The following is a 22,115-nucleotide window of genomic DNA, read 5'->3' on the forward strand; positions in this document are numbered from 1 at the left end:
AACCCTGCGTTCACATGATGAAGTGAGGGAGCTGAGTCATGTCCAACTCTTTGCAACCCCATGGACTGCAGCACACCAGGCCTCTCTGTCCATCACCAACTCCCGGAGTTTACTCAAACTCATGTCCATTGAGTCAGTGATGCCATCCAACTGTCTCATCCTCTGTCGTCCCCTTCTCCTGCCTTCAGTCTTTACCAGCATCAGGGTCTTCTCCAATGAGTCAGTTCTTCCCATCAGGTGGCCAAAGGATTGGAGTTTCAGCTTCAGCATAATCCTTCCAATGAATATTCAGGACTGATTTCCTTTAGGATGGCTGGTTGGATCTCTTATAGTCTAAGGGACTCTTAAGAGTCTTCTCCAACACCACAGTTAAAAAACATCAGTTCTTCAGTGCTCAGCTTTCTTTATAGTACAAGTCTCACACCCATATATGACTATTGGAAAAACCATAGCCTTGACTAGATGGTCTTTAGCTGCAGGTTTACTCCAGGGAGTCCCCTCCCCATGTGACATTCCTTCAGGACACTCAGGACCTCCTGTTCCCTCTCCTGTCCTTCATCACTGCACCAAGCTGTGCCCTTCATCCACCAAGCATGCAAAACAGGTTATTCCCAGTTGTGTGGGGTAAGTGTCCTGGGCTAGGAGTCGGGGGTTTCGGGTCCTGGATCGACGTCTCCACTTCAGTGGCCTCCATGTTCTGCTTGTTCCTGTCCTGCTTATGCTCTAGAAATGTGGAGGTGAGGGAGGAATTTGCCATCAATGGCTTTGGCTGAGAAAAAACATGCTTCCTGCTTGGTTCCAAGCTCATTCACTTATAAATCAGATTAATGAAAAATTGGGGAGCACGAACTGTATGCCAAACACAGTGCACGTAAGCAATGTCTTCAAGGAACGTCAGCCTAAATGGTGAGAAGGAGGAAAGTATGACTGGAGAGCAGCGTTCCTCATGAAAGCTTATGTGCTGTAAACCCTGGGGTGTTAACAGAGGGGGAGAATCCAAAATGAGCCTTGAATGACAAAGGCTTGCTCCACCCAATCTCAGAACCACCAGCACTGCGTCCGTGCGGTGTCATTATATGAGATGTTTCCTGGAAGCCACTTTTCCGTGGCCAGAAGGAGCACACCCTCACCCTGGCTTTCAGCAGCATGCGACAGTGGCTTGGAGACCTGAGAACTAAGTGGGGCTGGAAGGACCAGTTTTTGGAGGCGGGTTACTGGGCTGCATCTCAGCATCTTCTGTAAAGACGAGGGAACAAGCAGAGGGGGGAGAAACAAGCTGGGCATGGCCGCAGAGCCAGGATATGCCATCTGCAGTCTGACACCAGTGCCCGAAGCTCACGAATTATCCAGAACTGGTCCCCGAGTTGCTCTCCTCTGTGGGGAGGAGAAGACTTGCGTCACTGACTCCCTAAGTCAAGGCTTCTAAGGCCTCAAACCCAGGCAGTTGGAGAGGAAAGGAGCTTGCACAGGTTTCTCCAGACTGATGGCAGTTTGGTTGCCCTATTTCTTCAAAAGGAAGAAAGGCGGGATGCTTTGAAGGAGATGTGGAGGAAAAAGTCACTGGTGGACAAGGAGGGATTGGGGAGGGCAGATTTCTAAGAAGAGAAGCTCTTCTCCAGCAATGCTTCTGGAGCTGCAGTGAAAGCACCTGGAGACTTACCGGGGAGACTGGGTGGTCCCTGTAGCGGGACACCCAGAGTGACATCGTAAGAGGGTCAACAAAGCCCTGAGCTGCTCCTTAAATGTTCAGGTCAGAACCTCAATCACACAGGGACACTGAACTGGTCCTCCCTGGGGGAGTTAATAGCACTGGCTGAGCTCTCAGCAGAGTGTGTGTGTGTGTGTGTGTGTGTGTGTGTGAAATAAATACAAACATTGAAAGCCAGTAATAAAACAAACACCCGTGCATCCGCCTTCGTGATAAAAAGTAAGGCATCAGCAGTCCTGCAGGGCTGCCTGGTGCCTCTCACCAAGAACTTCCTTCCAGTACTTTCAGGCTAGACACACCCTTGCTTTCTTTATTGTTTTACCACCTATGTATATATTTCTGATCAACGTGTTGTTTGGTTTAGAGAAACGGGTAATAAGCACAAATTTAGTGCTTATGACAAAGAAAAGATTGTAACCCTGCTTGGAAATGAAAGCTCCCAGGAGAGTAAATGGAACCATCTCTATTGTAGAGCCTGGCTTCCACTTTGCTGAGAGTTTACAAGAGCCCCTCCTGGGGCAGCCATAAGCAAGATCTTGAGTGGGTTCTGGGGGCCACAGGGACCATCCTAGCTGGGGTATCAGGCAGATGGGACGGGTGGACTGGGGACCACAGGAGGAACAAGGTCAGGGAGCTGCTCATGCTTTCCAAGCTTCTAAGCTTGCTGGCTCACCTCCAGCTGTCAAGGAGGCCAAGTGTGAACACTTTTGTAGGGTAAAATTAGGGACCTCAGGTGGACCAGGGGCCAGTGTATTGAGGGGAGAATAGAAACCCCATCAACACACAAGGAAGACAAGCCCAGATGGGTCAGGCTGACCCAGGAGTTCCGTCCTCAAGTAAAAGACAGTGACTCCGGGACACAGACCTCACCCGGTGGGTCTCCAGAGTCACACGGTTCCAGCCTGAAAGTACTGTCCTGCGTCAGCACACACAGGCTGCCCTGGGTTCACCACCAGATCCACAGGTACCTAGAGCTGACTCTTCCCAGGGCCTTTCAGAGTCAGATTGGTTCTCAGCTTCCTTCCTGAAAGTGAAGTCAACTTTTAAAGCTCTTCAGTCATCACTGCACCCATCTTCTTTCCAGTTCTCCCAAAGTCGTTGCGGTCATGTTGTCATCTTTGCTCCTGCTCACCCGGGGCCCTGTCTCCATCTCCCTCCTCTAATTCCTCCCCAGTCTTTCATTGATTTAGCAAAAAGAGACTAGGTGTTGTTTGGAGAGAACAAAACTAGACTCTGATGGTCAGTCTGCCATCTTAGCCTGGAGCCTCTTTGATTTTTCTTTTTGACTATGGTTCCTGATTCAGGTGGTCAGTAGCCCTGTTGACCAGAGGTCTTCAGCCAGGGGACCACACACCCGCAGAAATGAGAAGAGTTTCCAGTGGGGATCAGGCAGGAGGAACTGAGTCATCTGCACAGTCTCAGTGTCCTCAATGGGTGATGAAGTTGGGGTTCCCCTCTCGCACTCCCCGTTTGGTATATTTCAAAAAGGAACTGCCTCCTACTCACCTACAGGACTCTTTGCGCAAAGACATTTTAATGTTGGTTGTTGTTTAGTTGCTAAGTCATATCTGACTCTTTGTGACCCCATGGAATGTTGCCTACCAGCCTCTTCTGTCCATAGGATTTTCCAGTCAAAAATTATTGGAATGAGTTGCCATTTCCTTCTCCATTTAATGTCAGGGATGGTCTTGAAAATATTGAAAGGCTTTAATGGCTAGATAAAAATCCTTTCACACACCAGGTGGCAGTTTTTATGTTTGCTTTCCAAAAAGTCAACAGTTGATTATCATTAAAATTATTCTCTTTCTTGATGAAAAAGCAGTGCATGTTTTTGGCACATAGCTCAGAAAATTCAAAGAATTGAGTGACACTGACTGATTAAAAAATTAAATTTAAAAATTTAAAAAACCAACTTCTGCATGCAAAAGAAAAAACCTTAGTGCTGGTAGTTATAAAAATGAAAAACATAGAAGTAGTTTAATTGTGAATTCTAACTTATTCTAAAAGGAGAATATTCCTACTCATGAAACGATTGAAAATTGAGATAGCATCATTCATCTCGTGAAGAGATAAATTTCTGCTAACATTTCCCCTTTAATATTTATCCATCAAAATATGAAATCTACTTGTATTTTGGTCAGTTCTTTGCTACTAATAATTGTAATGGTAATGTGATCCAGAGGTAATTTTTAGCATCACAATGCATATGGACATGGGATATTAGAAACATATTTTAGCTCCTGCTTATGGGCACATTCGTTTTTGATTCAGAGACATATAATAAATGGAATACTTTCAAACAAAAAATGTTTCACATCAGATTACATTCTATAGGAATGGAAATATGAATTCAAAGAGAAAGGGAAGCATGCAAAATTTTCAATGGCTAAAGAATTTTTTCTTGCTGGTTGTCTTTTAATGGATGATCATTTCAGTTCAGTTCAGTCGCTCAGTTGTGTCTGACTCTTTGCGACCCCATGAATCGCAGCACACCAGGCCTCCCTGTCCATCATCAACACCCGGAGTTTACCCAGACTCATGTCCATCATGTTGGTGATGCCATCCAGCCATCTCATCCTCTGTCGTCCACTTCTCTTCCTGCCCCCAATCCCCCACAGCATCAGGGTATTTTCCAATGAGTCAACTCTTCGCATGAGGTGGCCAAAGTATTGGAGTTTCAGCTTCAGCATCAGTCTTTCCAATGAACACCCAGGACTGATCTCCTTTAGGATTAACTGGTTGGACCTCAATGCAGTCCAAGGGACTCTCAAGAGTCTTCTCCAACACCACAGTTCAAAAGCATCAACTCTATGGCCCTCAGTCTTCTTCACAGTTGAACTCTCTCATCCATACATGACTGGAAAAACCAGTCATGTATGGAAAAACCATAGCCTTGACTAGATGGACCTTTGTTGGCAAAGTAATGGCTCTGCTTTTGAATATGCTATCTAGGTTGGTCTAACTTTCCAAGGAGTAAGCATCTTTTAATTTCATGGCTACAATTACCATCTGCAGCGATTTTGGAGCCCCCAAAATAAAGTCTGACACTGTTTCCACTGTTTCCCCATCTATTTCCCATAAAGTGATGGGACCAGATGCCAAGATCTTCGTTTTCTGACTGTGAGCTTTAAGCCAACTTTTTCACTCTCCTCTTTCACTTTCATCAAGAGGCTTTTGAGTTCCTCTTCACTTTCTGCCATAAGGGTGGTGTCATCTACATATCCGAGGTTATTGATATTTCTCCCAGCAATCTTGATTCCAGCTTGTGCTTCTTCCAGCCCAGCGTTTCTCATGATGTACTCTGCATATAAGTTAAATAAGCAGGGTGACAATATACAGCCTTGACGTACTCCTTTTCCTATTTGGAACCAGTCTGTTGGTCCATGTCCAGTTCTAACTGTTGCTTCCTGACCTGCATACAGGTTTCTCAAGAGGCAGGTCAGGTAGTCTGGTAGTCCCATCTCTTTCAGAATTTTCCACAGTTTCTTGTGATCCACACAGTCAAAGGCTTTGGCATAGTCAATAAAGCAGAAATAGATGCTTTTCTGGAACTCTCTTGCTTTTTCCATGATCCAGTGCATGTTGGCAATTTGATCTCTGGTTCCTCTGTGTTTTCTAAAACCAGCTTGAACATCTGGAAGTTCACGGTTCACGTATTGCTGAAGCCTGGCTTGGAGAATTTTGAGCATTACTTTACTAGCATGTGAGATGAGTGCAATTGTGCGGTAGTTTGAGCATTCTTTGGTATTGCCTTTCTTTGGGATTGGAATGAAAACTGACCTTTTCTAGTCCTATGGCCACTGCTGAGTTTTCCAAATTTGCTGGCATATTGAGTGCAGCACTTTCACAGCATCATCTTTCAGGATTTGGAATAGCTCCACTGGAATTCCATCATCTCCACTAGCTTTGTTGGTAGTGATGCTTTCTAAGGCCCACTTGACTTCACATTCCAGGATGTCTGGCTCTAGGTCAGTGATCACACCATCGTGATTATCTGGATCATGAAGATCTTTTTTGTACAGTTTCTGTGTATTCTTGCCACCTCTTCTTAATATCTTCTGCTTCTGTTAGGTCCATACCATTTCTGTCTTTTATCGAGCCCATCTTTGCATGAGATGTTCCTTTGGTATCTCCAATTTTCTTGAAAAGATCTCTAGTCTTTCCCATTCTGTTGGTTTCCTCTATTTCCTTGCATTGATTCCTGACGAAGGCTTTCTTATCTCTCTTTGCTATTCTTTGGAACTCTGCATTCAGATGCTTATATCTTTCCTTTTCTCCTTTGCTTTTCACTTCCCTTCTTTTCACAGCTATTTGTAAGGCCACCCCAGACAGCCATTTTGCTTTTTGCATTTCTTTTCCATGGGGATGGTCTTGATCCCTGTCTCCTGTACAATGTCACGAACCTCATTCCGTAGCTCATCAGGCACTCTATCTATCAGATCTAGGCCCTTAAATCTATTTCTCACTTCCGCTGTATAATCATAAGGGATTTGATTTGGGTCATACCTGAATGGTCTAGTGGTTTTCCCTACTTTCTTCAATTTAAGTCTGAATTTGGCAATAAGGAGTTCATGATCTGAGCTACAGTCAGCTCCTGGTCTTGTTTTTGCTGACTGTATAGAGCTTCTCCATCTTTGGCTGCAAAGGATATAATCAATCTGATTTCAGTGCTGACCATCTGGTGATGTCCATGTGTAGAGTCTTCTCTGTGTTGTTGGAAGAGGGTGTTTGGATGACAGTGTATATTAATTCATTCTGATATCTAAAGTCTATTGGATAGTTTAAAGGACTTCCTAGGTGGCTCAGTGGTAAAGAATTCACCTGCCAATTCAGGAGAGGCAGGAAACACAGTTTCACTCCTTGAATTGGGAAGATTCCCTGGAGAAAGAGATGGCAATCCACTCCAGTACTGTTGCCTGGGAAATCCTATGGACAGAGGAGCCTGGCAGGCTACAGTCCATAGAGTTGCAGAGTCGGATATGATTGAAATGACTTAGCACACATGCATGGATATTAATAATTAAAGGAATGATGCTATTACTTTATTTTAAAATAAAAATATTTTTGTTGAGGAAGCTGAGTTTTCCTGAAACAAACTTCTGGAGTACTTCTTAGCTTCCCCAAATCTTTTCCCTGTGGCTTTGTCCTCAAAACCATTCTCTGCTCTTTTCAGAGAGTTACAGACCAACATTTGATGCAGTCTGAAGATTATTGTTATAAGAAGAAGGCGATTATGCTCAGTCATTTGCTAACCAGCCTAAGTTACCGATCCAACCTTGGGGTTTGCATGACCCATGTAATTTCTAAGATCCATCTCTAGTATCCTAACATGGTAGAGACCATGTGGACCAGACCTCCAGAGACCTGGGCTCAGTCCAAGCTCCTGCTCAATTAGCCCAAGGGTTTCAAGTATGTTCTATAACTTGCCTGAGATATTTATCATTTTTGAAGCTTTGTAATGGGCATTATAATCTTACCACCAAGAGGTTTTCTGAGAATTAAATGAGAAAATGAAATTGAAAACACTTCGAAGAATTTATATCAACAAAATATCAGACATGGTTCCATATTTGTGAGCATAAACAATGCTAAAATGAACATCTTTGGTGCAACCTGGGTATACTCTGGTTATCCCAAGAAGAGACATTACATATTGGATAAAAAGTATTATTCCAAAAAGTGGGATTTAGAAGTTGATAGATTTGAATATTTTTAAGACTTTTGAGCATATTGCCAAATCATCCTCTACAGAAGTTATTCAAATTTGCCTCCAACTAGCCTTATATGTGAGTACTATTTCCTACAACCCTGGTCAAAACTGGGTATTATCTTTTCTTTTCATGTTTGCAAATTTGATCTTGTTTAATATTTTTAAGCCCCTAATGATCACTTCATGGGAAATAGATGGGGAAATAGTGGAAACAGTGTCAGACTTTATTTTTGGGGCTCCAAAATCACTGCAGATGATGACTGCAGCCATGAAATTAAAAGATGCTTACTCCTTGGAAGAAAAGTTATGACCAACCTAGGTAGCGTATTCAAAAGCAGAGCCATTACTTTGCCAACAAAGGTCCATCTAGTCAAGACTATGGTTTTTCCAGTGGTCATGTATGGATGTGAGAGTTGGACTGTGAAGAAGGCTGAGCACCGAAGAAGAATTGATGCTTTTGAACTGTGGTGTTGGAGAAGACGCTTGAGAGTCCCTTGGATTGCAAGGAGATCCAACCAGTCCATTCTGAAGGAGATCAGCCCTGGGATTTCTTTGGAAGGAATGATGCTGAAGCTGAAACTCCAGTACTTTGGCCACCTCATGCGAAGAGTTGACTCATTGGAAAAGCCTCTGATGCTGGGAGGGATTGGGGGCAGGAGGAGAAGGGGACAACAGAGGATGAGATGGCTGGATGGCATCATCGACTCGATGGATGTGAGTTTGAGTGAACTCCGGGAGTTGGTGATGGACAGGGAGGCCTGGTGTGCTGCGATTCATGGGGTCACAAAGAGTCGGACACGACTGAGCGACTGAACTGAACTGAACTGAATGATGCTGATATTTAAACAATGTTTATCATCTATTTGCATCTCTTCTTTTGTTGCATATATTCGCTTAGTGAGAGAACATACAGGGTCAGGAATATACTTTCCTTTCTCTAATTATCTCTTGGCATGACCAGCGTTTTTCCAAGTCTGTTACTTTACTCATCATTCTTTATGACATTTCTTGACATATAAAAATATTTTAAATGTTTCGATAGCCAAAACATTTTAAGCATGAGATGTGAGACGGCTAATATTTATAATATTATAAATATGTTCTTCCTCAGTTTATAGCTTGAGTTGTCCTTCCCTTCCTTCTTGCCTCCACACACACTTTTAAAAACTAAATTTTGGAACAGTTTACACTGCATGGATATTGTAGGTTTTTCTGATTTTAAAGTAATAGTCACAGATTCAATTGTCTGGCCTTAGATTCTTATTTGGAGATATTTTAAACAAGTTTCTCATGGATTTTACTTTAGGGTGTTTTTTTTTTTTTCTTGTTGGCTTCCACTGTTTTCTATTTCATAGAGATTTTTAAATTTATGGAAATATTTAAATTTTTGACTTCCCTATCATGCTATCTCCACATTTTCCTTAATTTTCTATGATTAGGTTTTCTGTCATCTTTTCACTATACTTTTAAGTTGTATATCTATTTTTATTCTTTCAAAGGTGGTTTTTGTTGACTTACTAAATTGTAGGCAATCTTTTATGTGTTGAGGATCCCAAGGTCAGTGAACTGTGTAGGATTCCTACCCTCATGATACAAGCAGTCTAATGTCATCTGTTTTGTTAATTGCTTCTTAAAGAAGGATTTATTTGTCAAAAGCTGCCTTTAGCTTATTAATACGTGTATTTGTTTCATTATTTTCTTTTTACTATTTTCTCAAATTAGTTTTTTTCTGAATTTTGTTATAATTTCCCTTTCTGAATGTTTAGTATCTTTATTTCAATTTTTTCTTAGTTAATTATAATAGAACTTAAGGCTATAAATTTGACCCTGACTATAACATTAGTTCTCATATATATGTTTAATTTGTAACATTCTCATTATCAAAACTTATATGTTTAAAATTTGCTGATTATAGAAGTATTGATCTTTAAATTTGTAAGCCCTTGCATTGCACTTCTTCCTAGAAAGTTTCTCCTAATGCAGACCAAGAAAGCAGATGTTTTTCATTTTTATTTTTAAAATTCTTTAACTTGTTACTTTAGTTTTTAGACTACATTAGGTAAGGATTGAATTTCATTTGTTTATTCTTAAGATGCTAACCATGTTCTCAGCACTATTTATTAAATGATCCTTCTTTTTCCACCAATGTATTGTGTCACTGTTTTCACATTAAGTTGTGACTGAGCTTTCTCCTTTATTTAGATGTATTCATATTTTAATTACTTTATGTTTATAATATGTTTTAAGGCCTTTATCATTACTCATCTTTAAAAGAAATTATTAGGACTTCCACCTGTTTATTTTTTCAGATTATCTTTAGAATCACTTTGTCATTATATTAAAGAGAAAAATGGAAGCTCACTGGTCTCTCATTGAACCTATAGCCAATTTGGGGTAAAAGCGTTATATTTACAACACTGAAGAGATTTTCCATCCAAGAACACAGTAGGTTTCTCCAAGCCTCTTCAGTTATTTATTGTTAGATGTCTTTTATAGTTTTCTTTTTTCCTTGAATGGATTCTTACACTTTTATGCTAAGTTTATTCCTGGATATACATAAGGCATATTTGTACATATATACATAATCTACAAGGTTGTATATAGTTCCAAGACCTCTGTGGATGGTATGACAATGCTCAAGTCCCATATATAAAATGACATAGTATTTACATATAACTTGTGCACATCTCTTGAATAAGTTAAATGATCTCTGCTGCTGCTGCAGCTCAGTCGCTTCAGTCGTGTCCAACTCTGTGCAACCCCATAGATGGCAGCCCACCAGGCTCCTCTGTCCCTGGGATTCTCCAGGCAATAATACTGGAGTGGTTTGCCATTTCCTTCTTCAATTCATGAAAGTGAAAAGTGAAAGTCAAGTTGCTCAGTCATGTCCGACTCTTCCTGACCCCCGTGGACTGTGGCCTACCAGGCTCCTCCGTCCATGGGATTTTCCAGGCAAGAATACTGGAATGGGGTGCCATTTCCTTCTCCAAAATGATCTCTAGACTACTTAAATACCTAATACAATGTAAAAGCTATATAAATAGTTATAAACACAATGTAAATACTATGTAAATAGTTCTCAGTGCATAGCAAACTGAAGTTTTGCTTTTTGAAAGCCTCCAGCAATTCTTTTCAACCCTCAGTTTGTTAGATACACAGATACAGTGAATTTTTCTTCCTACTAGATATTGCCATTCATAAGGAGGTTCTCATTTGTTTAGGTACATCTCACAAGCTATTGAGTTCTTTTTAAAATATAGAGCTTATTTTTTAGGGCAGTTTCAGGCTCACAGAAACATTGAGCAGAAAGTCAAGAAAAAGATCTTAAATTTTCCCTGCTCCAACACATGCACAGCCAGCCCAATTGTCAATATCCCAGCCCAGTGCTGTATTTGTTACAAATGACACAGTACGATCAGCCAAAGTCCATAGTTTACATTAGAGATCATTCTTGGTGTTGTCTACTTTATGGGTTTGGATAAATTTGTAGTGATGTGTGAAACTGAGCAACTTCATTTTCACTTTTCACTTTCATGTGTTGGAGAAGGAGATGGCAACCCACTCCAGTATTCTGGCCTGGAAAATCCCATAGACAGAGGAGCCTGGCGGGCTACAGTCCTTGGGGTCATGAGAGCTGAACACGACTTGGCAACTAAACAACTTCCCTATGTAGGCTTTTGTGTGAACACAGCTTTTCAACTCCTTTGGATAAATACCAAAGTGTGGGATTGCTGGATTATATGGTGAGAATATGCTTAGTTTTATAAAAAAAAAAATTGTCAGACTTTCGAAGTGGCTGTATCATTCTTCATTCCAGCAATGAATGAGAGTCCCTGTTACTATACATTCAGCACTTGGTGGTGTCGATGTTCTGAATTTGGGCCATTCTAACAGGTATGTAGTGCTATCTCACTTTAATTTTCATTTTCTTATTGGTACACGATATGGAGTATCTTTCTATGTTTGCTATTTGCAATTCATTTTTGGTGGGGTGTTTGTTAAAGCCTTCAGCCCATTTCTAAAATCAGATTGTTTGTTTCCTTATTGTTGAATTTTAAGAGTCATTAGTATATTTCGGATAACGATTGGTAACATATATGTCTTTCTAAGTTCTACTTTTTTAAGTTATAATTCTATTTTTTTGTTGTTGGCTATTTTTGTTCGTTATTTCGGGATTTCTAGATAGACAATTATGTAGTCTTCTGGCAATAGGCATTTTCTCTCCCTAAAAAAGCTATTTCTCTCACATGTCTTATTGCATTGGCTATAATTTCTAGAATAAAGTTAAAGAGGAGTGGTGATAAGAGCATCCTTTCCTGTCTTATCTTAAACAGATCTTTCTGGAGCGTTTCAGCTTTAAATATGATTCTAGTTGTTTCTTTGAGATTTATATTAGGTGTTCTCTAAAGAAAGTAGCCTTTCTCCCTTCCAGTAAAACCATCATTCCCTATTTAAGACCTCCAAGTTGTTGAGGTCCCAGTATGTGCTGACATTATACTGTAAAGGAAAGAGCCGAGGTGCAGAAAAGTGAGGCTACTGGCCTGCTTCAAGCTAGAGCTAATACTCTCATTTCCTGGGAAAATGAGGTCTACACTTTTCTTTTTTTCTCTAAATTGAAGCCAACTTTGCTGTAATTTTGCCTTCCTTAAAGCTGTCTTCTCTTAATTTTATCTTCACTCAGTTTGCAAAATTTAGCATTGCTCTAATGACCCCTATTTATCACACTTCATTGACCAAGATTCTAAATTTGCCAAATCATTGCCTATAAAAAGGAAAGAAAAATGGAAAAGAAGAATAAAAAAGGAAAGTACAAGGTATTCTTGTCTGTGCCCATTTTGTCTCCCTTCTCTGACCTCTCTGGACACCGCCCCGACCCCAGGCTCCTGCTGTTGTGGGTGAAGCAGAGCAGTTTGTGCTCTCCTGAGAAGGGGCTGCCTTGCTCTGTGGGGTCCAATTGCTGCTGGCATGACTGTGTCTGATTCCTTGAGGCCCAGTACATCAGAATTTGGACGTCGCAGAGGGCCACTGCATTTATTTTTCCTTCATTGAGACTTGCCATTTACTAAACGGGGTCTTTTCTTCTCTTGAGGTAGTGTAATTTCTTTTTGTAATGTGTACACTACAAATGCACTTGAGTAGGTTTTCACTTTGACTCTTGAGGACACACACAGGTGATTTTCTTTTCTACCTGATATGCTTTCTGGAGAGGCAATTATTTTGTGAGAGGTATGTATGGATTTTTTAACGTTTAGTGTTTCATTTTGCGCACCAGCTGCCTGCAGGATTTTGGACAGCCATCTCTCTTCCCGCTGCACTCACAGCAGCATTTGTGGGCTTTCCCATGTCTCACTTCTCTGTGGGCTGCGGGTTGTAAGAGCCAGAGGAGACACTTGGAGCTGTGTGGCCCAGCATTTCCCAGAACCAGACCAGGAGATACTAATTTTGAAAGATGATCTTTGCCAAAGGGGTCTAGTAGTCAAACCCACAGATCTGCAATGAACAGAGAGAAGTCTTGCCATAAAAAACAAAATCATATTCCACTTATTTTAACCCAGAGTCTTCCGAACATTTTATCCGATAGTCCTTTCCTTGCCTAATAACAGTATCAGGTCTGCAAAACACTTTGAAAACACTCCGCCCCCTCCCCACTTCTCACAGAAGAGTCTCACCACTTCCCTGGTGAGTAGTGAACTGCACAATATCTCAAAGCCTCAAGTTGACTACTTGAAGTTATTTATAACTGTGAATCCGTTTAGGTTTATGGTGCCATCTCTGTGTAAATATGATCCCATAGACCTCATAATATCTATAGAGATGTGTCTCTTTCCTTAGTGTGACTTCAGCCCACCTCGGCTTTTGTTGTTTTCATTAACCATGAATCTTTCCAGTTACTCTTGTATCTTTGAACTCACGTTGCCTGTGGACACCTGTGCCGTGTGCACCTTACTTGACTCCTCAGCCCAGGTGGGGAGCCTGTCAGAGGCCATCCTGTAAGGCTGTTTGCATCTGGGGGTGGGTTAAACACTGCCCAGGGACCCTGCGGCCATGGTCCTGAGCCACTTACTATGTGGACTGATTCCATTTCCTCCTTCCCAATATCCCAGGCCTCAACCCAGCTGGTCAATCTGCCAAAGTGCTTGGAGCTATTTTTCCAGGAAGGATGAAAAGGTTCTGCTCCTCTTTTATCCTTGGTGCAATCTTCCCTGGTACAGTCCCCAGAGGCCTCAGGGGGCGAGGAATCCAGAGCAAAGTAATCATCGCACTCAATGAAGTTACCAGCTGTCTGTGACTTTTGTGTTGTGTTAAGTGAGCCTTCCCAAGGCACCTTGCCCGGCCTCCGAGGGGCCTAGGTTAGAATGCATACTCCTACAGGTGTACAGAATGAGCAGTTCCCCTTGGGATGGGCCTTGTAAACCAACTGTGTTTTTAATTTAAAAATTTATGTATATATTTGACTGTGCCAGGTCTTGGCTGTGGCATGTGAGTTCCTAGTTCCCTGACCAAGAATTGAACCCAGGCCCCCTGCATTGGGAGTGTGGAGTCTTGACCACTGAACCACCAGGGAAGCCCTGTGAATCAGCTTTTTAAAGAAACCCATCCAGGTGATTGGTTCATCTGAGAAAGTGTGAGATGATTTATTCCCAGAGGTACAAGCCATCTTTTTCTTTACCAAGGTTTTGAATTCAAGTGTCAGTTAATCTCTCTTACCATAATAAATACAATACCAATTATTTTTTTATCTCCTCTCTCTTTTCACTGTTTCTCAAAAAGCATCATTGTCCACTCCCCAACTTCATCCTCCCTTGAATTGTTTAGGACTCTGCTGACCTCATCTTCTGTTCCCAAGAAAGACACTCCAGCTTTGAAGCAATTGGAGCAAACAAAACAAAGAAACAATAAAGAGCCCCTTGAAGCTATTTAAAATAAACCATAATAAAGAGACAATTCCTTTACCCTTAATGTCTCCCCTATGCCTGCAGAGAGCCCCAAACAGCAACCACAAAACAAAGAGACAGCAGGCTCTTCTCCCTGCCTCTGAAAAAGTCTGCCAACCAGAGGTCTAGTCTTGCCTCCCCCTGGCTGTGTTCACAGGGCGGACAGATCCCCAGGCTCTGCTGTGCTGATGCAGCTGGACACTGGGCTATGCACTCATCAGTTATTCAAGGGTCGTATAAACAACAGAGTAAGTAAGCATAACACTAAGTTCAATGCTGGCTTCCTAAGGGAAAAAGGAGAAAGGATCATTTCATCCATTCATAAGTTAGAAAAACAGAAGTATCTCCCCAAGACAAACAGACCTTCTTTATGGTTAAACTTATTGGTAAGATGGCTGGGAGAGGGTTTTGGCTCCTAGTATCTTTCTAAAGGGCTTGCCTGGTGGCTTAGTGGTAAAGAACCCGCAGTCCAATGCAGGAGACAGCGGTTCAATCCCTGGGTCAGGAAGACCCCCTGGAGAAGGAAATGGCAACTCACTCCAGTATTCTTGCCTGGGAAATCCCATGAACAAAGGAGCCTGGTGGGCTACAGTCCATGGGATCGCAAGAGAGTTGGACACGACTTAGCAACTAAATAATAACAACAACAATCTTTCTAAAAGAGTATGAGCATTATCTCACTTACAAACACATAGAAATAAGCATTTGTTGAAGACCTACTCTGTGTCCAATATTTTGGCCACCTGATACGAAGAGCTGACTCATTTGAAAAGACCCTGATGTTGGGAAGGATTGAAGGCAGGAGGAGAAGGGGACGACAGAGGATGGGATGGTTGGATGGCATCACCGACTCAATGGACATGAGTTTGGGTAAACTCCAGGAGTTGGTGATGGACAGGGAGGCATGGCGTGCTGCGGTTCATGGGGTCACAAAGAGTTGGACCTGACTGAGCCACTGAACTGAACTCAACTGTGTCATATACACAGTATTTCTGCAACACTTACACAATAGTTTACATTTAGTAACACTTATTAGGGGACAAGCAGTTCTTACTCTAAAATAGTTTATTTATCTCATTTAATTCTTACAACAACCAGAGGAGAAACAAGTGTAAGAGAATATCCTTTAAAAAAAAAAAAAGAAATAAAGTCACAGATGTAGAAAAACTTACGGTTGTAGGGAAGAAAGCAGGGATGGGAGGGCAGGGATCAACCGGGAGACTGGGAATGACATATAAACAGTACTATATATGAAATAGACAACTAATAAGGATTTACTTCATAGCACAGGGCATTCTACTTAATAATCTGTAAAGACCTATATGGGAAAAGAATCTAAAAAGAGTGGATATATGCATACGTAGAACTACAGCATTGTAAATCAAGTATACTCCAATAAAAAAACTGTTTTAAAAAAAGAATACTCATCTTAAAGTTGAGAAAACTGAAGCTTACAGTGTTTTGAAGTCATAGATTTATAAGCTCTGAATTGGAAATAAAAACCAAGCCTAAATCAAGACTCTATTTTTAAAATCCTGTTTATTATAAATGATTTCTTATAATTTTCCTAAGTAGGGCCTGTTTTCATACCAAGACATTCTGTGGCCTTCGAAAGGGGAAGCAGGCTCCAGGAAACCCTGTCCTAGATATTCCCAACAGAGCTGGGGCTTCTGTTTACCCGTCAGAACAGCTCCCGCTCAGACAAGGCCCCCCGGAGAAGAGCCCAGTAACTCAGTTCCAGGGAGACAAGGAGGCATCCCAGCCCTGGTGGCCTCTATCTGCCTGGGTCTTTGAAAGTGAAGTTGGATTGACTCTTCCATAAAATTTACCTCTGCTTAATTTTTTCTTTTCATTGGGAGAATCCCCAGTAACAATTACTTTCAAATTTAAGGGTCACCATGTGTCGCTGGACAGTGCTAATCCAGAAACCACCTAAGTCCATTTTCACGAGATCACAGAATGCCTCCGGGGAGACAGTAGCTTTGAGGAATTTGCTGTTACTCCAAACAGACCGAGGGATGAGAAACCTTAGCCTCTGGACACGGGTAGCCTGCACTGCAGTGAGAAAGGCGTGAGGCAGTCGACAGAGTTTTGATTAAGGATCCCTGGTCTGTGCTTATGGAAGGAAGTGCAAATAGAAATAGCCGAGTCTTGATGAACAGAGAGTCTCTTCCCCATCCCCTTCCAAAAGCCTTCCCCCACAAACTCCCTCTTCTTTCTGAGAAACTTTAAACAAAAATAATTGCTTTAATCTTTTTCTTTTAATTCTGAGCTCAGATCAAGTGTAGAAACCTTCATAAAGATCCACAGTAACATCTTTTCATCATTGCTCAGAACTGATTAGCCTTTGATACACACACACACACACACACACACACACACACACACACACTCACTCCATCAATAAGTCCTCAGTTACCCACTGTCACCTTTACACACAGGCAGGCACACACACACACACACACACACACTCCTTATTGTTTTAAATTATCCTTTTGCTTCTCAGAAATATAGAGATCATGCATTAGGGACACCAAGAGATCTTTTGATGCTCAGATTTGGCTATTTTCATCATCGACAATTGCTTTAATCTTTATGCAAAGAATCATCTTCTCATCCTAGGACATATTAGCAATCTCATCACTGTGTCCATTTCTGCCCCCTGGGAACCCCCCTCTCTTGGATCTACCAGGCACAGAAGGCACCGAGCTGCCCAAGCCCCTGGGTTGCCTTTATCTGTCTGAGGGGGGTTCTACTTAACTGCTCTTCCCCGCTGCTGACCATCCTAAATCACACTGCCTTTCCAACCTGTGGGGCTGGAAACTTCAAAGGCCTGGGTCACGGCCCTACTTAGCATCTGTGAATGTCCAGCAACCCAGAAACCTGAAAGAGAATGTCATCAGCTCTCTTGAGAAATCACGATTAATTTTGTAGCTGATGGTCCTGCCTGCAAAGCCTGGGGCAGTGTGTGTGTGTGTGTGTGAGAGTGTGTGTGTGCGTGTGTGCTGTTCTTCACTTCTGCTTAGGTTCTAGCAAACACTGGAAACAGCGCTAATGAATTTGACATTCTGGAAAGGCTGCAGTGAATGTCGAATTTTGTCCTTGGAGTCAACCTGTATATAGTTAAGGAAGGAATCTGGTCCCAAAGGGTGGGGGTGGGGAGCAACTCAGGAAAGACTACCACGGAAAAGAATCAGTGTGAACTCTCTCAGAATCCCAGGTGAAAATGTGTTTCTTTTATTGTCTAGGCAACACAGCAGAAATCTTCAGCAGGTTTAAGTATACAGTTTTGGGTGATAAGTTTAATGGACAAAACCTCAGGTTTTCTGTGTGATGGAAAACTTTGTTTTAAGCTCTGTTTCAGTGTGGAAGGGGCTTTTCCTTTCACAGGAAGGATGCAGCCCCATCAGATATCTCATTCCCTAAGGAGGCCGAGGTGAGAGCTCCATGCTTGCAGAATAGAAACCTCTGAGCTGCACTCACTGCTTGGAGGAGACCAGCTTCTCCAACATGGCTGGTGAGGCTCTGCTCTTTGAAGTCTCTGTTGCTGAAAAGCTGACGTCTGGGCAACAGCAGGTCAGGATGGAGCACAGGGAGAAAGCCCAGCCATCAGTGATAAGGCCTGGGTCTTGAGAAGGTCCAGACCAGTGCTGCCTGCCCGGCCCACTCCGGGCGCAGGTGAGGAACACTGGTGTTTATCTTTCAAGTCTCTTAATGCAAATTCTTGTCTCGGTGTGAAGATGATCCATCAAGGGGGAGAAGGGGCTTTGACTGCTTTAGGGCAATCTCAAGGACTTTATCTCAAGAAATGTGGCCGGAGGGTGAGTGCAGGGAGAAAACAGGCATGGGTCCTGCCAGCTCACCTCCCCATCCTGGAGGTGTCAGGGCCCTTATTGGTGAGGGGAGTGAAATTCACAGAGTATTCACAGAGTTCCCAGAGCTGAACCCTCCCAGAGCTCCCTCCCCAGAGGGAGCGTTTACACCAGAGTTTAAGATATCTGCTCAGGCCTTTCTTAACTTCTCATGTTAACCCTCACTTATAGGTGAAGTTTTTCTTTCAGCTTTATTGAGATAATAATTGACTATACAGTACTGTGTAAAGAATACAGCATAATGATTTTTTAAACATTTTTTATTGAAGTGTAGTTGATTTACAAAGCTGTGTTAGTTTTCGCTGTACAGCACAGTGAATGAGTTATATATATATCTCCTCTCTTTTTAAGATTCTTTTGGTTATTACAGAATACTGAATAGTGCTCCCTGTGCTATGCAGTAGTTCTTGTTAATTAACTATTTTATATATAATAGTGTTGCTGATAAAGGTCCATATAGTCAAAGCTGTAGTTTTCCGGTAATCATGTACAGATATGAGAGCTGGACCATAAAGAAGGCTGATCACTGAAGAATTGATGCTTTCGAATTGGGATGCTGGAGAAGACTCTTGAGAGTCCCTTGGACAGCAAGGAGATAAAACCAGTCAATCCCAAAGGAAATCAGTCCTGAATATTCGTTAGAAGAACTGATGCTGAAGCTGAATCTCCAATTCTTTGGCCACCTGATGCAAAGAACGGACTCATTTGAAAAGATCCTGATGCTGGAAAAGATTGAAGGCAAAAAGAGAAGGGGGCATGAGGATGAGATGATTGGATGGCATCACTGACTCAATGGGCATGAGTTTGAGAAAATTCTGGGAGACAGTGAAGGACAGGGAAGCCTGGTGTGCTGCAGTCCTTGGGGTCTCATGGAGTTGGACACCACTGAGCAACTGAACAATAACAATTCAGTAGTATATATATGTCAATCCCAATCCCCCAACTTTTTCTTCCCCCTTTGTTTCCCTACTGGTAACTGTAAGTTTGTTTTCTACATTTGTGACTGTTTGTAAATAAGTTCATTGGTACCATTTTTTAGCTTACATACATTAGGAAACAATTACCATAATCATTTCAGTGGAAATCCATCATCTGATATAACATCAAAGAAATAGATTAGAAGGCATTTTTCCTTTGTGATAAGAACGCTCAGCATTTACTCCCTTATCTTCCCTATTTGGCATACAGCAGTGTTATTATCCTTTTCAAGTTGCACATTACTTTTGTAGTGCTTGATTATTTTATAACTGGGAGTTTGTACTCTTAGACTGCGTTCATCCATTTCCCCCTCCCTGCAACCCCTGCTTCTGGTGACCACAAACCTCATCTCTTTTTCTGTGAGTTTGTCAGTTTGTTTTGAAGTATAATTGATTTACAGTACTGTGTATGCGACATAGGGATTTGATATTTCAAAATGATCACCATGATAAGTCTAGTTGTCACGTGTCACCATATAAAAATATTACATAATTATTGACTACATTCCCCACACTGTACCTTTTACACCTGTGACTCATTTCTTTTGTTACTGAGTATTTGTGCCTCTTAATCTCTTTCCTCTATTTCTCTCCTCTCCCAAACCCCTTTCACTCTGGCAGCCTCCTCTCCATTCTCTGTATCTATGATTCTTCCTGTTTGTTCATTTGCTTCATTTTTTAGGCTTCACATATAAGGGAAATCACACAGTATTCGTCTTTTTCTGACTTATTTCATTTAGCGTAATACCCTGTAGGTCCATCCAAGTTGTCACGAATGGCAAGATTCCATTCTTTTTTATAGCTGAGTAATATTCCACCATGTGCGTGTATATACATATGCCACATCGTCTTTAACTGTTCATCTATTGGTGGGCACTTTGGTTGCTTCCATATCCCAGTCATTGTAAATAATGCTGCAATGAACACAGGAGTGCATATAACTTCTCTAATTCATGCTCTTGTTTTCTTCAGATAAATACCCAGGATTGAAATTGCTATGCCATACAGTAGTTTTATTATTAATTTTTGGAGGCATCTCCTTACTGTTTTCCATAATGGCTGCACCAGTTTACATTCCCACCAACCGTGCACCAGGGTCCCTCTTCTCTACACCGATTTGCTGTCTTTTTACAGCCATTCTGACAGGCATGGGGTGCCATCTCACTGTAGTTTTGATCTGCATTTCCCTCATGGTTAATGATACTGAGCATATTTTCATGTATCTGTTGGCCTCCATGTCTTCTTTGGAAAAAAGTCTACTCAGGCCCTGAATATTCAATTTTTAATTGTGAGTTTTAAGTATACGATATTATTTTCTAAGAAGTTTTTATTTTTTCATTAAGTCCTTTTATAAACAACCCTGTAAAAATATCCCACTTAAACGGTTCCAGTCATGAATTTTTATTATTGTTATTCTAGCAGGGGACTACAATGTTTTATTTAGTATTATAAAATGCAAGAACATACAAATCAGAAAAAGAATCCTTCTGAATGTCATCCTTCTGAGATAACCACCATTAATCACTGGCAGATAGACCTCATTCCACAAAGTTTTCCTATGCCTGTGGAATCTTTTGTGTTTGTGAAAACAATCTGGGCAAAGTACATTAGAACTGACTTTAGGTAAGTAAACAATACACACATATTAAAACACACACAGTCAAACTAGTCAGTTTTAAGGGAAATCAACCCTGAATACTCATTGGAAGGACTGATGCTGAAGCCGAAGCTCCAGTATTTTTGACTACCTGATTCAAACAGCTGACTCATTGGAAAAGTCCCTGGTGCTGGGAAAGACTGAGGGCATAAGGAGAAAAGGGCATCAGAGGATGAGATGGTGGGAGGGCAACACCAATGCAGTGTACATGAACTTGGGCAAACTGCGGGAGATGGTGAGGGACAGGGAGGCCTGGTGTGCTGCAGTCCATGGGATCGCAAAGAGTCAGACATGACTAGGCGACTGAACAACACCAACACACACACACACACTCAGTACTGCAGACTGAGCCACACTATATACTAAAATGCAGCTTGTCTTCTTGTTGACAACTTCATAGGCATCTCACTGATGTCTGACTTAACTAATCCCCAGCTGATGGACCTTTGAGTGGCTTCTAATTTTTAAAAACAAAGTAATGCAAAAAGCACCAATAAATTTATTACAGAAATAAAGATTGCTGTGAAAAGTTGTTGCTGTTCAGTTGCTCAGTTGCATCCAACTCTTTGAGATCCCATGGACTGCAACACACCAGGCTTCCCTGTCCTTCACTATCTCCCTGAGTTTTCTCAGACTCAGGTCCTTTGAGTTGGTGATGCCATCCAACCTTATCCTCTGTCGTCCCCTTCTCCTCCCGCCTTCAGTCTTTCCCAGCATCAGGGTCTTTTCAAATGAGTCAGCTCTTCTCATCAGGTGGCCAAAGTATTGGAGCTTCAGCTTTAGCATCAGTCCTTCCAATGAATATTCAGGACTGATTTCCTTTAGGATTGACTCGTTTGATCTCCTTGCAGTCCAAGGCACTCTCAAGAGTCTTCTCCAGCACCACAGTTCCAAAGCATCAGTCCTTGGCCCTCAACCTTCTTTACGGTTAACTCTTATATCCATACGTGACCACTGGAGAAACCATAGCTTTGACTAGACAGACCTTTGTTGTCAAAGTAATGTCTCTGCTTCTTAATACACTGTCTAGGCTTGTCATAGCTTTTCTTTTAAGGAGTAAGTGTTTTCAAATTCATGGCTGCAGTCAGCATCTGCAGTGATTTTGGAGCCCAAGAAAATTAAGTCTGTCACTGTTTCCATTTTTTGTCATCTACATGCCATGAAGTGATGGGACAGATGCCATGATCTTGGTTTTTTGAATATTGAGCTTTTAATTTCTTAACTTAAAAAAAAAATGGCAGGTACCCTGACCTTGA

General features: G+C 41.7%; 1 non-coding gene and 1 pseudogene across 1 annotated transcript; both read right to left on the reverse strand.

Annotated features, from left to right (window-relative positions):
* Positions 1-16,621: 16,621 nt before the first annotated feature.
* Positions 16,622-16,685, reverse strand: LOC133245463 (small nucleolar RNA U2-30; annotated as a pseudogene).
* Positions 16,686-16,853: 168 nt separating this feature from the next.
* LOC133245464 (small nucleolar RNA U2-19) lies at positions 16,854-16,933 on the reverse strand. Its single transcript, XR_009735721.1, has one exon. It is a non-coding gene; the product is annotated as a small nucleolar RNA U2-19 (small nucleolar RNA).
* Between the last annotated feature and the right edge of the window lie 5,182 nt (positions 16,934-22,115).

The sequence above is a fragment of the Bos javanicus genome, chromosome 3, assembly GCF_032452875.1.
Source record: "Bos javanicus breed banteng chromosome 3, ARS-OSU_banteng_1.0, whole genome shotgun sequence".
NCBI lineage: Eukaryota > Metazoa > Chordata > Mammalia > Artiodactyla > Bovidae > Bos > Bos javanicus.